General features: G+C 48.3%; 1 protein-coding gene across 3 annotated transcripts in view; it reads left to right on the forward strand.

The window, feature by feature from the left end:
* TRAPPC10 (trafficking protein particle complex subunit 10) overlaps positions 1 to 13,716 on the forward strand; it is a 584,087-nt gene that overhangs the window by 355,948 nt on the left and 214,423 nt on the right. The gene's annotated exons all lie outside the window — the stretch shown is intronic.

The raw sequence follows: 13,716 nt of genomic DNA on the forward strand, positions 1-13,716 counted from the left end.
GTAAGCATAAGAAACAATAGTTCTGATATAGGAGTAGAAAAATGCACAAATATGACCACTTTGTTATTATAATTAATTAATTGTAGGGTCAGTAGATAAGATGGGAAGATTGCATTTGATTAAGGCTAAGTAACCTTTCTAATGGTTAAAATTGGAGGATCTATAATGGATAAACTTGAAGTTCAGTTTGAAGGTCAAAGATATGCTAAAGTGGCTATTGAAGAGCGATCTGGGACATGGAAACAATTGAATTAGTTTCACAAAAGGGAAGAAACTGAGCCAGTATTCTAGCTTTATGGACAAATGCATCCGCGAGGCACATGTTTGTGTGTGGGGAAATTGATGGTCACAGCTTCAAATCCAAATGAGTCTGCTTGGCCTCAAACCGTTCAGAGGATGATGAGGTGAGTTGTTCCATACTAAATAGTTATAATTATATGGGTTTTAAATCGGATGCCATTGTGAGTTGAGAAGTATGAAAATGGAATACTGGAAATCGTTAGTGGTGTTAAAGGTAGAGAAGCTTTGAAGAGTTAATGAATTATAAGAAGAAAAGTGCAGTAAGAAGGACTGCATTAAAAAAGCCCACAAAGAAAGCTGGAGAACCTGGATGCAGAGTCCAACACAAAATGAAAGTGTGTAATGGGCTTAAAGCATTGGATGTCAGTCAGTACTAGTTGGGTACTGTAATCGATACAATAATGGATATCATAACGATGGGGAGTTATATGCGAGTGTTAGTTGAGACTTTACACATGGGTAGTGTTAAGACTCCGGTTGGGGATTTTATAGGAAGACATACAAATTTTATAGATAGCATTGACCTTCTTGGTAACAGTCTAAATATGACTGTACCAAACAGGTCGTTGAAAACTATGTTGTGGCGCCTGATTAATTTTGGAGAAGTAGTAGGATTAATGAATGTCTGCCTGCCTATATGTTGGTATTTGTAAAGCGCAAAACTAGCTCAAAAGTAAAAGCGCACTTAACAGGCGCCTGCCCCTTGAGAAGATAGTCATTGGTGGGAGGTCCTATTTGGTGCTCCTTGAACAGGTCGGTCTTCAGATGTTTCTGAATTGTAGAAGAGTCAGTGCTGATCTGATGTAGAAAAGGATTCTGTTCCAGATTCTAAGAGCCTGAACGCAGAAGGCCTGCCTTCTGGATTTTTCTTTATTGTAATGTTTTGTCACCAGTCTGTCAATATCCGGACACTTGGTCTGGCATTGTCCTCTAGATGTGTCTAGTTTGTTAGTTAAGTAAGCTGCGGTCTTGTTGTGGAGGGCAGCTAGTTTTGAAGATGATCTTGGCTCAAATGGAAGCCTGTGCCGGTCTTTTAAGGTTGATGCGACATGGTCAAATTTCTTAAAGCCCATGATGTGTTGTGCTGCTTCGTGAAGGATACCTTTCAGGGGTGCTTGGGTGATATTTCGGAGCCTGCTGAACAAGACATGCCTCCATCCAGATGGGAGAGGTCTAAGGACTGTACAGTTGTCCTGAAGTTATCTTCTAGGAGAAACAGTTTTTCCTTTTCAAGAGGGAGAGTGTGACAAAGCGCTCCTAGCCTTCTTGGTGGCAAGTTGCTTGAATGAGAGGCTTCTGTCCAGGTTGAATCAGAGTTTTTGCATAGTGAGCTACAACATAGTCGGGCAGGGGTGGTAAATTGGGGTTGATTGGTGCTATTGGCAAACTGGGGGAATTCAGCCTTTCTGAGGTTTAGCTTCAGGAAGTTAGTTGACGTCCAAGTATAGATGAGCTTGAGGCGGGATTTGAGTCTCTGTATGTTGAAGGGTGAAGACCTTTTTAGATTGAGTTGGGTATCCTCTGGTTCTTGATGGATCTTGAAACTGCGCTCTGCAAGACTGGGTGCAAAGGTTCCATGCAGAGGTTAAAGATTAGAGGAGAAGAGGTGTGGTGCAGCGGCCAGGGCGGCTAACTCTGGAACACCGGGGCTCACGGTTCTCTCACCGGCGGCAGGTTAGCCTAGCACCTTGTGACTCTGGGCAATAGCTCGCTTAATCTTCCCCACAGCCCCCAGTGCCGGGACACCCCTCCAGAGGTAGCTGTGTGCTTTACAAATGCTGGTATTTCATTTTCACAATGCCTGGAAGTGTATGGGATCTTGTGGAACCTATTTTTCTCGAGATAATACTGGTTGGTGAGGTTGGGTGCTAACTATTTCAAGGTAATGCCTAAATATTCCATCCATGTTTTCAGGTGTGTATAGCAAAGCCGGAGAGAGCGCAAACAGGACCAGGAAGCTGAAGGAGGTCATAATTGACTAATTGGTGTATGGATGTCTCAGTGCTGCGTGTGGTCTGATGCCCGATTGGTTTTCCTGTAGACAGCTATCCTTGGTGATTTGCACCTGTAGCTGGGTGGCAACTGCTTTTTGAATGATTTTCTGTGAGTGGAAGGCTGGTGACAGGGCTAAGGTTGGAGATTTTGTCTGGGTGCAGGCATTGTTTCTTTAGCAGGACAACTTAAGGGCTGCTGGCAGTGTTCCTTGCTTGCGGAGGCATTATTAATGTGAAGATTTGAGAGCATCTTTTTGGTGTGATTTGATGATAGAAGAAAAATAGTGTCCTCTTCATACCTGTTGCCTTACGAGACTTCATGAGGTTAGAGATGCATGTGCAAGCCTGGATTGAAGGAGGTCTGTTTGGTGGTGAGGCAGTGGGAATAGCGTGGAATTGAGGGGGCTGTGGAAGTGGTAATTACATTGTATCTCATTTTGTTGATCTTTGTGGTGCCGAAGAGATTCGTGGCGTTGCATGTCGACTGAAGCAGAGACTGTGGGTTCTGGTACATTGATGCAGTGTTTAGCAGCCTTGAAAAGGACGCTTTTTACCTGTTAGTTTGATTGACATTTTCCCTGAAAGTTAGGAGAAGGTCATTAGTGCTCCTAGAGAACGCTTTGTGAAACTGTCCCAGAGAACGAAGTGCACTGGGTATGTCTTCCAAGTAGAATTTATTGATAGTTGAGGATGTTTTTTGATGGATTGGGGGAACGCATGTGTGGATAGGTAGTCTGCTGATTGGAATGTCCGATTGAACATAGAATACCTTGGTGTACTCTCCTTATTCATTTTCAGAATGATCTAGTTTGACGGATTGCGTACTGTGACCTTGTATTTCAGTGCACATGGACACTGCACCATATCAATCAGGCGTAGATGTGTGCATGTTGCAGACGAATGGTCTGATGAGCCTTTTACATTCCTAGGAGAGCCAGCTGGAGTTTGGATCATGACATTTTACAATAGATTGAACTGGAGGAGATGAGTTTTCTCGACTATTGGATACTTTCAACTTGAATTAAAAGGAACTTAAATTTGATTTGTAGCAGTTTTTCAAATTGGGTGCAAGATTGTATGAGGCAACCTGTGCAGAGAAGGATGGCCGGGCAGTCAGGAGGAGTACACACGTGGAGTGGATCTGAGATTTAAAGAAGCGCCGCTGGATCCTCCATTAATAAGAAAATCTGTATTTCTCTTATTTAAGACAAGTAACTTGAAAATCTTTAGGTGACAACACTTAATATTTGTAATGGAATGCAGTAGTCCTGTCTCTTGGGATGCTTTGAAGGGAGTATGTACTACTCAGGCTACATAGCATCTTATTAAAGATAGCCGGTTTGTAAAACCAATAAATGTGGTTTTGGAAATCAGATGGGAAAAGTACTGGAATCCTGTTGGGAAACAAGAAAGAGTGGCACATACCTGGAAATGCAATGTTATCTTGCATTAAGTACTACGGTTCGTGCTACATGAAAGTAATGTAGTAAACATGAGTGAATTCTAACTGTGTATTTGCCTTAATTACTCTTTCCAGCCCTGGAATATTCAGGGTAATACCTTTTTCTTTCCAAACTCTGCTCTAGTCCCTTTCTTGAATGCTAGAAGATTTAATTTTCCTATTCAGTAGTTCCCTAGTGTCCCTGAGAAGCTACAGAAGATGAGCAACATTAGCTCACCTTTGCTTCCGCTTGTATGTAGCGCTGTACATGGTCAAAGACCAGCATAAATTCAACAAGTAATAGAAGAAGAAGCTGGGCTGTGGATGCTTCATGCGTTGGGATGTAGTGGTGAGTCTTCCACTCTTTTATAACTGAGCAGCTTTGGGCAGTCCTGATGGACAAGGGGATCTGTTCCAAATCCTGGGTGCAGAGATGGATATGGCCTGCTATCTTGTATTTTCAGTTTTATACTGCTTACTCTGTAGGTGTCCTTGGTCCTTGTGTGCTGAGATCCACCAGAGATGGTGAGCTTGTCTGCAAGATAAGCGGGGGTGCTGGTCAAGAAATCTGACAGTATGCAGCTGGTTTTTAAGATGGTCCAGGCCGGCAAGGGGAGCCTATGGAGTTCCATCAGGATGAGGGTGATGCGATCATATTTCTTCAGGCCCTCGTTAAGGTGTGCTATGGCATGTAGGATGCCCCTTAGGGGTTCTTATGGGAGGTCTGGTAGATATTCTGAAGTTATTTTCTGGAAGAAATTGTTTGACTTTTTTTTTTTTTTAGAAGAGAGCTGGTACAAGGCTGTCTTTGTTTCCTGGTTTCCTTGAAGGTGAGGTCTGTGTCCAGGGTGAATCCAAGTGACTTGGCGTTTGGTGAAAGTCTAGGTTCGAGGTCGTCAAGGTTCATGTCATTGAACCAGGTTTGTACTGTATCTGGTTTGGTGTTTTTGGCAAATAACAGCAATTCTTCCTTGTTTGAGTGAACATCCAGGTCTGGATGATGTGCAAGCATTGTGTGAGGCGTACGTCATAAGAGGAGGAGGCTTTCCATTAGGCTTGTGTATCGCCGGCATATTGTTGAATCTTGATGCTGTTATCTGTGCGTAGACCAGCGGGCGGACCCATGTAAAGGTTGAAGAATTGTATTTTATTTTTTATTTTACTCCGTTTTATATAGCGCGAACTTGACCCGAAGGTTTCGGATATCAGAGTGCTTTACATAGCACTGGTTGCGTTACATGAGGACACATTCATTTTTTTGTTAGGCACCGAGAGATTAAGTGATTTGCACAGAATCACAGGATGTTCAGTGTCTTTGTTGAGACTCGAACCCAGTTCCCCAGATTCGACGTTGACCGCCCTAGCCGTTAGGCCAATTTCTCTCCCCTGGAGAACGTATGAAACCCTGGGGGACTGCACACATGACTGGGATCTTTTGTGCCCCAGAGGTGCCCACATAGGCAAGCTGGTGTCAGCTGGAAAGGTAGGAGAAGAGCCAGTGAAGTACCCTGCCAGTGAATCCTATTCGAGACTCCAGGGTGCGTATGAGGGTGGAATGATCGACTGTCCAAGGCCGCTGAGTGGTCCAGCATGGTCAGGAGGCAGGGGGTCCTCTTTCTGTGGTCAAGAGTGCATTGTCTGTGATGTGTAAGTTAGAAGTGTCTGTGCTGCAGTGTGATTTCAAGCCAGACTTGTAGTCCTGCATGAGATGGATAGAATTTATGTGATCTTGGAGATGAACATAGACTGCTTTTTTAATGATGTTTCCAATAGATAGTAGGTGAGTTATGGGCCGGTATTTGGCAAGGTCATCAGGGTCTAGTGTAGATTTCTTTAGGAATGGGAGCCTCTGATATTTTTGGGGAACTTCTGGGAAGATGCCATGAGTGAAGAAGGCATTGACAATGGTAAGTAGGGGTAAAAGATCATTCAGAGAGCGAGGTTTGACGAGGAACGATAAGACCTCTTCATAAGAAGTGGCTTTGAGGGAGTTTAGTAACTGGTCAGCAAAATCTGGGAGAGATAGGGCTTTGAATGTTGACTATTACAGGATTCTACAGGAAGGTGTCGATGTGCTGTCTGATCTTTTGTATTTTGATTGATGGAACTGCACTCTTCTGTGAAGTGATGAAAAGGTAGTCCCGGCAGGAGGTTGATGCAGTGTTTCTTGAACACTTTTCTGCTTTTGATGGTGTTTGTATAGTACTTTGCTTTGACTGATGTGATGAGCAGTCTGCATGTCCGATGTACGAGGTGTTGAGGAGATCTGAGAATTCATCAATGAAGTCCTTGATCTGAAAGAGGCCACTAGTTATAGATTACTTACCTTAGAATTACCCCCAGGTGTCGGACTGGATCTGGATAATTTTTCTGTAGCAGTACCCCTGCACGTCCGTAGTCTGCATTGTGGTCACCGGGATGATGTTGCAGTGTCTACTTAGACGCCGTCCCTGTGCGCTGACATCAGTTCTTTCTTTTTCTGCACCAGCCAGCTCATATCCGGAGAGAGCTTGCCCCTTAGTCACTTTTTGCCTAAACTTTTTTTCGACCTTTGTCAATGTTTTTTTTGTGTCTATTGACTGCTGATAGCTCCTGATGTTCCATCGTCGGACCGGCTTCAAGCCTTGTGACTCCGGTCACAAATTGATGTCCATCATGGATCCGCACCTCGTGTGCCTGGACCACGACCACGACCTGAAATCGTGCTCCAACTGCTGGACCGTGAATCCGAAGACTTTGCAGGAGCAGTCCAAAACGCTCTTGGAGGCCCGGCAGTCTGCTCTGCATCGTTAGAGGTCCAGGTCGGGAGGAATATCTTGGGACCGGTCACGTAGCCACCACCACTCATCATCGAAGTCTTCGCACTCCTCGGATAAGTCAAAGCACAAGAAGAAGGCGAAGAAGCATCGTGGCTCTTCGTCTTCTCCCCGTCCGTCGGCCGACGTGACGCAGGACCCGAAGGGTCGCTGCTCTCCTGCTCAGTCTTTGGAGCCTGCTTCTGGGATGGCTCCGCCCTTCTCTCCCTTTCCTGGAACCGGAGCGTCCCCTGCCAAGCTACAAGCTTTTTACGAAGCGCTGCACAGCATCTTTGGCCAGTCCGACAACGCTGGCACTCCTTCTGGTCCCCCGGACTCGGCTGAGGGTCCTGGGCCTTCGATGCAGGCGGCTCCGGCCCTGGTGTCAGAGGGCCCCCGATGATCCAGGCCTGGTTCCGGATCGACGCTAGTCGACCTCACGGAACCTTCCTCGGCGCCGATTCCAGTGACTATGCCCTCTGTGCCGTTGTGCCGCCAACCGGCGTCGACCCCAGCCTCACCCCGACGTCACTCAACATCGGTACTGGCGCCGAAAGATATGTTTGTGCCTCTGTTTGTTCCTGGTGTTCCTTATCGCCCTGAGTGGCAGCCAGAGGAGGGTGAGGAGGACTGGGAGGGGTCTGTAGACCCTTTAGCTAACCAGCTTGAAGAGCCGGACTGGCGAGAGGAAGCGGGTGATATCAGTGGTTTGGATACCTCCCCAGACCTTGGCATGCTCTCCCCCCCACACCCCACACCCCCTCTACCGTGGCTACAGAGGAGGGAGCTTCATACGCAGTGGTGATGCATAGGGCGGTTGAGGCCTTGTTCCTGGAGCTTCCTACGGTGGCAGTCAGGACTAACCTCCTGACAGTGGTACTTCAACCGGCAGTGGCCTCTTTGGAGCCCCTGCTGCCTTTTTAATGATGCCCTCACCGACTCCTTCTGGGCACTTGGTCCAAGCCCATCACAGGGGCTCCTGTGGACATGATGATTGCGTAGCGCCACCACCCGGCCCCGGGTGATCCACTTTTCCTCTCCCAACACCTGACCCTCGAGAGCTTGGTGGTCCAAGCCTCGTCTTCTAAGGGCACATTCCCTACTTCTCCCCCAGATAGGGATTCCAAGAAGCTGGACCACCTTGGGAAGAAGATGTTTTCTATCGCCAGCTTAGTGCTGCGGTCGGTGAACACCGCATGGTTCTTGGGCCGCTCTACCCTTTCGGTGTGGGATATGGTTGCGCAAGTGCCGCCACCCACAGTGCCCGGAGGAGGCCCGGGCCGTTCTCACCCGTGCGGTTGCAGAGGGTCGAGACACAGCTAAGTTCACCATTTGGTGTGGCTGGATATCGCCGACTCTCTGGGCAGAAAGGTTTCCACGTCAGTATCCTTGAGGCACATATACCTGGTTGAGGACGTCTGGTTTCTCGGTGATGTCCAATCCACCCTTCTGGACATGCCCTTTGATGGCTGTCGCCTGTTTGGTGATAAGGCGGACTCGGCACTCGAGCGCTATAAGAATTCTAAGGTTACGGCCAGATCCTTGGGCCTCGCGGCAACCTCTCGCCCCACGCAGTCTGCCTTTCTCCCCTTTCGTGGCTACGGAAGGGGTGCCCCTCCGTTCCACCCAATCGAGCCACAGGGCCATGCAAGCTACCCCGTGGACGTGGGACCCAGCGACGCGGGTCTGGGGAACAGCGGGCGGGCTAGTCCACCCATACACCCCCTCCAGCAGCCTCCAAACCCTCCTAGTCCGACCTTTCAGGGCCACCAGAGGCCAGTGGGCGGCAAGATTCACCATCACCTCCCCCACTGGCAAAACATCACGTTCGACAGGTGGGTTTTGCAGATAGACCGAAGGGGCTACTCCCACTCCTTCGAGACGAACTCTTCCTCCATGCCACCATCCTTCCATCACATGTCGGAGGATCACTTGGCCCTTCTCCGCCAGCAAGTTGCAGCTCTATTGGCCAAGGGAGCTGTCGAAAAGGGTCCCTGTGCCAGAGGTAGGTCGTGGTTGCTATTCCCACTACTTACTGATACCCAAGAAGGACAAAGGCCTGCATCTTATCTTAGACCTCAGGGCCCTCAACTGCTTCCTCCGGAAAGAGAAGTTCAAAATGCTCATGTTGGCTCAGGGCCTGTCTGCCCTCGATCCCAGAGACTGGATGGTAGCATTGGACTTGCAGGATGCCTATTTCCACATCACTGTCCTGCCAGCCCACAGGCGTTACTTACGGTTCACGGTAGGCTAAAGCACTTTCAATTTACCGTGCTCCCCTTTGGCCTTACCAGCACTCCTCTGGTGTTCACAAAAGTATTGGCGGTGGTCGCAGCTCATCTGTGTAGATCAGAGGTGCCAGTCTTCCCCTATATATCATTGACTGCCTATTGAAGGCGGGCTTGCCCCAAGCTGTTGTGTCCCAACTCCAGACTACAGTGGACCTCCTACATTCGCTGGGGTTCACGAACAACGTGACAAAGTTGCACCTGATTCCCTCTCAGAAGCTCCTTTTCATCGGAGCAGTTCTGGATACATCGCAGTTTCGAACTTATCCTCCCGAACAGCGAGTCTGGGATATTTGGGCTATGATACCGAGGTTTCAGCCTCTGTCCCGGATTTCAGTGAGAATGACCCTGAGGCTGCTGGGCTTCATGGCCTCCTGCATCCTGCTGGTAGATCATGCCAGATTGCATATGTGGGCTCTGTAGTGGGACCTGGAATTACAGTGGGCGCAGCATCAGGGGAATCTTTCCAATGTCATATCTTGGAGGGGACAGCAGGTCAATTGCAGTGGTAGCTCACGAGCCAGGATTGGGTCAGCAGCAGATGCCTCTCCCTTCCCCAACCAGAGTTCACAGTAGTGACAGATGCGTAATTTCTGGGATAGGGCGGCCACATGGGAGAGGCGGAGATCAGGGGTCTCTGGTCTCCTGCGGAGTCCGGGCTCCACATCAACATTTTGAAGCTCTGGGCGAGCTGTCTTGCACTGAAGGCATTCCTTCCTTCTGTCAGAGTAAGAGTAGTGCAGGTGTTTACGGACAACACCACTGCCATGTGGTACTGCAGCAAATAGGGCGGGTGGGGTTGTGGACCCTATGTCAAGAGGCTCTTTGCCTTTGAACATGGCTGGAACATCAGGGCATATCCCTGGTGGTTCAACACCTGGCAGGTTCCCTGAATGCCAGGGCGGACAAACTCAGCCGTCGGTGCATGATGAATCATGAATGGCATCTTCACTCTGAGGTGGTGCCAGGTCTCTTTCAGCAGTGGGGAGAGCGTTGGTTAGATCTGTTTGCCACCGAAGAGAACACGCAGTGTCTGCAATTCTGCGCGTTGGAGTTTCCAAGGCGGCACTCGCTCGGCGACACTTTACATCACGAGTGGAATTACGGCCTCCCGTACGCCTTTCTGCCTGTACCACTTCTACCCAGAGTGCGGTAGATCAAGCGCAACCGGGCCCAAGTCATTCTTGTGGCCCCAGACTGGGCATGAAGAGTCTGGTATCTCGAGCTCTTTAACATGGCCATCGATCCTCCGATCCGACTGCCTCTTCGGGAGGATCTTCTGTCGCAGCAGCAGGGGACGGCCCTCCACCCGAACCTGTCCAGCCTCCACCTCCTTGCGTGGAGATTGAGAGGCGTCAGTTGACAGCGTTTGACCTTCATCCCGAAATCTGTAACGTCATCTTGGCAGCCAGGCGGCCCTCCACTAAGACAGTATACGCCTGTAGATGGAACAAATTTGTGGCATGGTGCACAGCAAAGTCTGTGGGCCCCCTTTCTGCCCCTCTTTTGGAGGTTCTCCTCTTCATTCTATCTTTGGCCCAGCAGGACTCTGCTCTGGGCACTCTTAAAGGCTGCCTTTCGGCCATCTCTGCCTTTCTTTGCCTTCCTAATCAGCCTCTTCTTTTCAAGTCCCCGATTGTAAATACTTTTTTAAACGGCATTACTCATCTCTTTCCTCCTTCTCCTTTCGTAATGCCCCAGTCCAGTAGGACGTGAATCTTGTCCTTACTTATGTGGGCTCCCTTCGAGCCACTACATAACTGTCCTCTTCGTCGTCTTACTTTGAAGACCGCTTTCCTGCTTGCCATCACCTCTGTTCACAGGATGAGTGAGCTCCAGGCTCTGTCCCCCAAGCCTCCTTTTCTTGCAGTTCATCCAAAGTGGTCCTTCGCCCTAGGCCCTCTTTTGTGCCCAAAGTGGTTACTTCCTTCCACACAGGTCAGACCATCACATTGCCCACCTTCGTCCCGCCTCCGCACCCTTCCAAACAGGAGGAGAGACTCCACCGTCTGGAACCAAAAAGTGCGCTGTCCTTCTACCTTGACCGCACTAAAGAGTTCCGGGTGGACGATCAACTCTTCATGGGTTATGTGGGCTCCAAGAAAGGTTGGGTCGTGCACAAACGTACCATCTCTCGATGGGTTCTCCTATGTATTAAAATCTGCTATTTTTGGGCGAAAACGGAACCTTTAGTAGGACTGCGCGCCCACCCTACCAGAGTGATGGCCGCCTCCACTGCTTTGGGACGTGGAGTTCTTCTGATTGACATCTGCCAGGAAGCCACGTGAGCATCACTGCACATGTTCACAAGATATTACTGCCTAGATAGTCCAGTCCGGAGAGACAGCTTTTTTGGCCTTTCTGTTCTCCAGGACTTCTGGTGTGAACTTAGTTCGCCGACCCACCTCCGTCCGGGCTTGATATTGCTGGGGTATCTATTCTAAGGTAAGGAATCTATAACTAATGGTCTCTTTCAGATGAACAACTTACTTCCCTTCGGTAACGATGTATCTGTAAGAGACATGCATTAGTTATAGATTCCTTACGGCCCCAACCATCCTCCCCGTTCTGCAAACTGACTTCTACGGATAGGGACTCCCTTCCAGGGCCCTAGTTATATGCACCAGTGGTCAGTGTCTTGCATGGGTCTGTGCTTGTGGCATGGAAAGTCATGTCGGAACTGACGTCAGCACGCAGGGGTGATGTCTAAGTAGACACCGTGATGTCATCCCAGCGACCACGATGCCGTCAACTGACTTGGAGTTGACCGACGCCACATACCCACGTGCAGGGGTACTCTTACAGAATATTCTCCGATCCAGTCTGACTCCTGTGGATAATTCTAAGTTACGGAATCTATAACTAATGTATGTCTCTTACAGATACATCATTTCCAAAGGAAAGTAACTCCGTGGAGTTGTGTTGCTTGCTTGCCTAGGATGCGAGACCAAGAGCAGGGCTCGACAAATCCACTCGACCGCTCGCATTTGCGAGGTAAATTTTATGAGGTCGAGCTATTTTTAGGTCCTACTCGCCCTTTCTGGCGAGTAGGAAAACATACTAACTTTTGTCCTCCGTCTTTGAAAACGGAGCAAATGTGACAAGATAACAAGATTTAAAGGCCTTTTTATTGCTCACAAAGCAAATGAGCAATAAAAATGCCTTTAAATCTTGTTATCTTGTCACTTTTGCTCCGCTTTCAAAGACGGAGGTCAAGTAGGTCACTGTTAGGGCGAGGAGATTTTTCAAGGTACTAGTCCTGCAGGACTAGTACCATTTTTCAGATTTTTCGAGCCCTGAAGAGGACTTAAGCATAACGGTAAGGCCTCCTCCCTTCTCATGTGCATGGTCCGCACGAAGGATGCTGTTGCATTTGGGAAGGATCACATGTAGGATGTGATGTTGTGGGCGTGAACCATGTATTTGTGATGAAGAGAGCATTAGGCTTGTAGGTGATAAGTTCTAGGATGGCTGGTTAGTGGAGTACTGCAGAGCGAGTGTTAATGAGCATTAGTTAGTTTGTGTGTTCTGTAGTTTGAGGAAGTGGGGTAGTTACTGGGATGTGTAGAAGGTTGGCTCTGTGTTGTGCGAATGCATCTGGGTAGTCTACGTCTGGGTGTGATTCTGGAGATTGACTATATGTGGTGCACAATTTTCTTGCTTTGTAAGTTTCATAGGAACCAGGGTTCTGACCCAAGGCCCTTCCTGGCCCAAACAGGTGATGCCCTTTTCTCTGTCTTCCCTTTGATGCAGGCACCCAGGATATGGGACATCCCAAAGAGTTGTTTGGAGTAGGGAGAAGGCAGGAAGTATAGATGAATGATGGGAAATCCAGTGGTGCCACATCCTATTTTAATGGGGATGGGGAATTAAGTTCTCTTGTTTGGCTTCTTCTTTTAGAAACTGTTTGGTGGGGAAATAGATATATAATTCCCTGGGCAGACGGATGATGGAAATGTAGTGGTGTACCTCCCTGTGCAGACGGGTGATGGGAAATGCAGTGGTGTACTTCCCTGTGCAGACGGATGATGGTAAATGCAGTGGTGTACTTCCCTGTGCAGACGGGTGATGGGAAATGCAGTGGTGTACTTCCCTGTGCAGATAGATGATGGTAAATGCAGTGGTGTACTTCCCTGTGCAGACGGATGATGGTAAATGCAGTGGTGTACTTTCCTGTGCAGACGGGTGATGGGAAATGCAGTGATGTATTTTCCTGTGCAGCTGGATGACGGGCAGAAACGTCTCTGCCTCAGACCCTCTTCCTAACCCCATATGTCCAGCTTTTCAGTCTTAACATCAACAAGTCTTAGCCCTTCTTTCTAATTCCTGATGTTTCCCCAACCTTTTTGCTTTATTGGAAAATCCATTTCTGACCCTGGCCCCCCCTAAACCTCGTCCACCTAAGCCCACTTACTAAATGTATAAACTTCTCATTTCCATATTTGCGCTGGTTTAGCCCTAGCTGTGCTTCGGTCATCCTTTCTAAGAATCAGTTACACCCTGTTGGTTTCACCTTACATCCATGTTCCTCTGTTTAGCTCTAGCACTGCTTCTGTCCCTCTTCAGCTCTGGAGGGTCCTCACTTCAGACACTGGCTGAACTAGGCAAATAAAATACTAGGGTATTAGGCTTGGTGACGCAATCTGCCATGGTATCAAAAGACTGAACAATTTCCCAGGGTGCCCTTGGGAAAGTAAGTTCTGACTTTTTCAAGACGAAAGTAGTAGTCTCTGTAGGTGACATAACAATAAGATAACGGGACTCTTCCTTGATTAGAAAAAGGGTCAACGGCCCGCTATGGTTAGGCTAACCCAGCAAAAATTCATTGTGTGAAATTGCTTAAGCATAGGAATAGCTCTTTCTAATTCTCTGTATCACTGTCCCACATCTCGATCCTA

The sequence above is a fragment of the Triturus cristatus genome, chromosome 8 (assembly GCF_964204655.1).
Source record: "Triturus cristatus chromosome 8, aTriCri1.1, whole genome shotgun sequence".
Taxonomy (NCBI): Eukaryota; Metazoa; Chordata; class Amphibia; order Caudata; family Salamandridae; genus Triturus; species Triturus cristatus.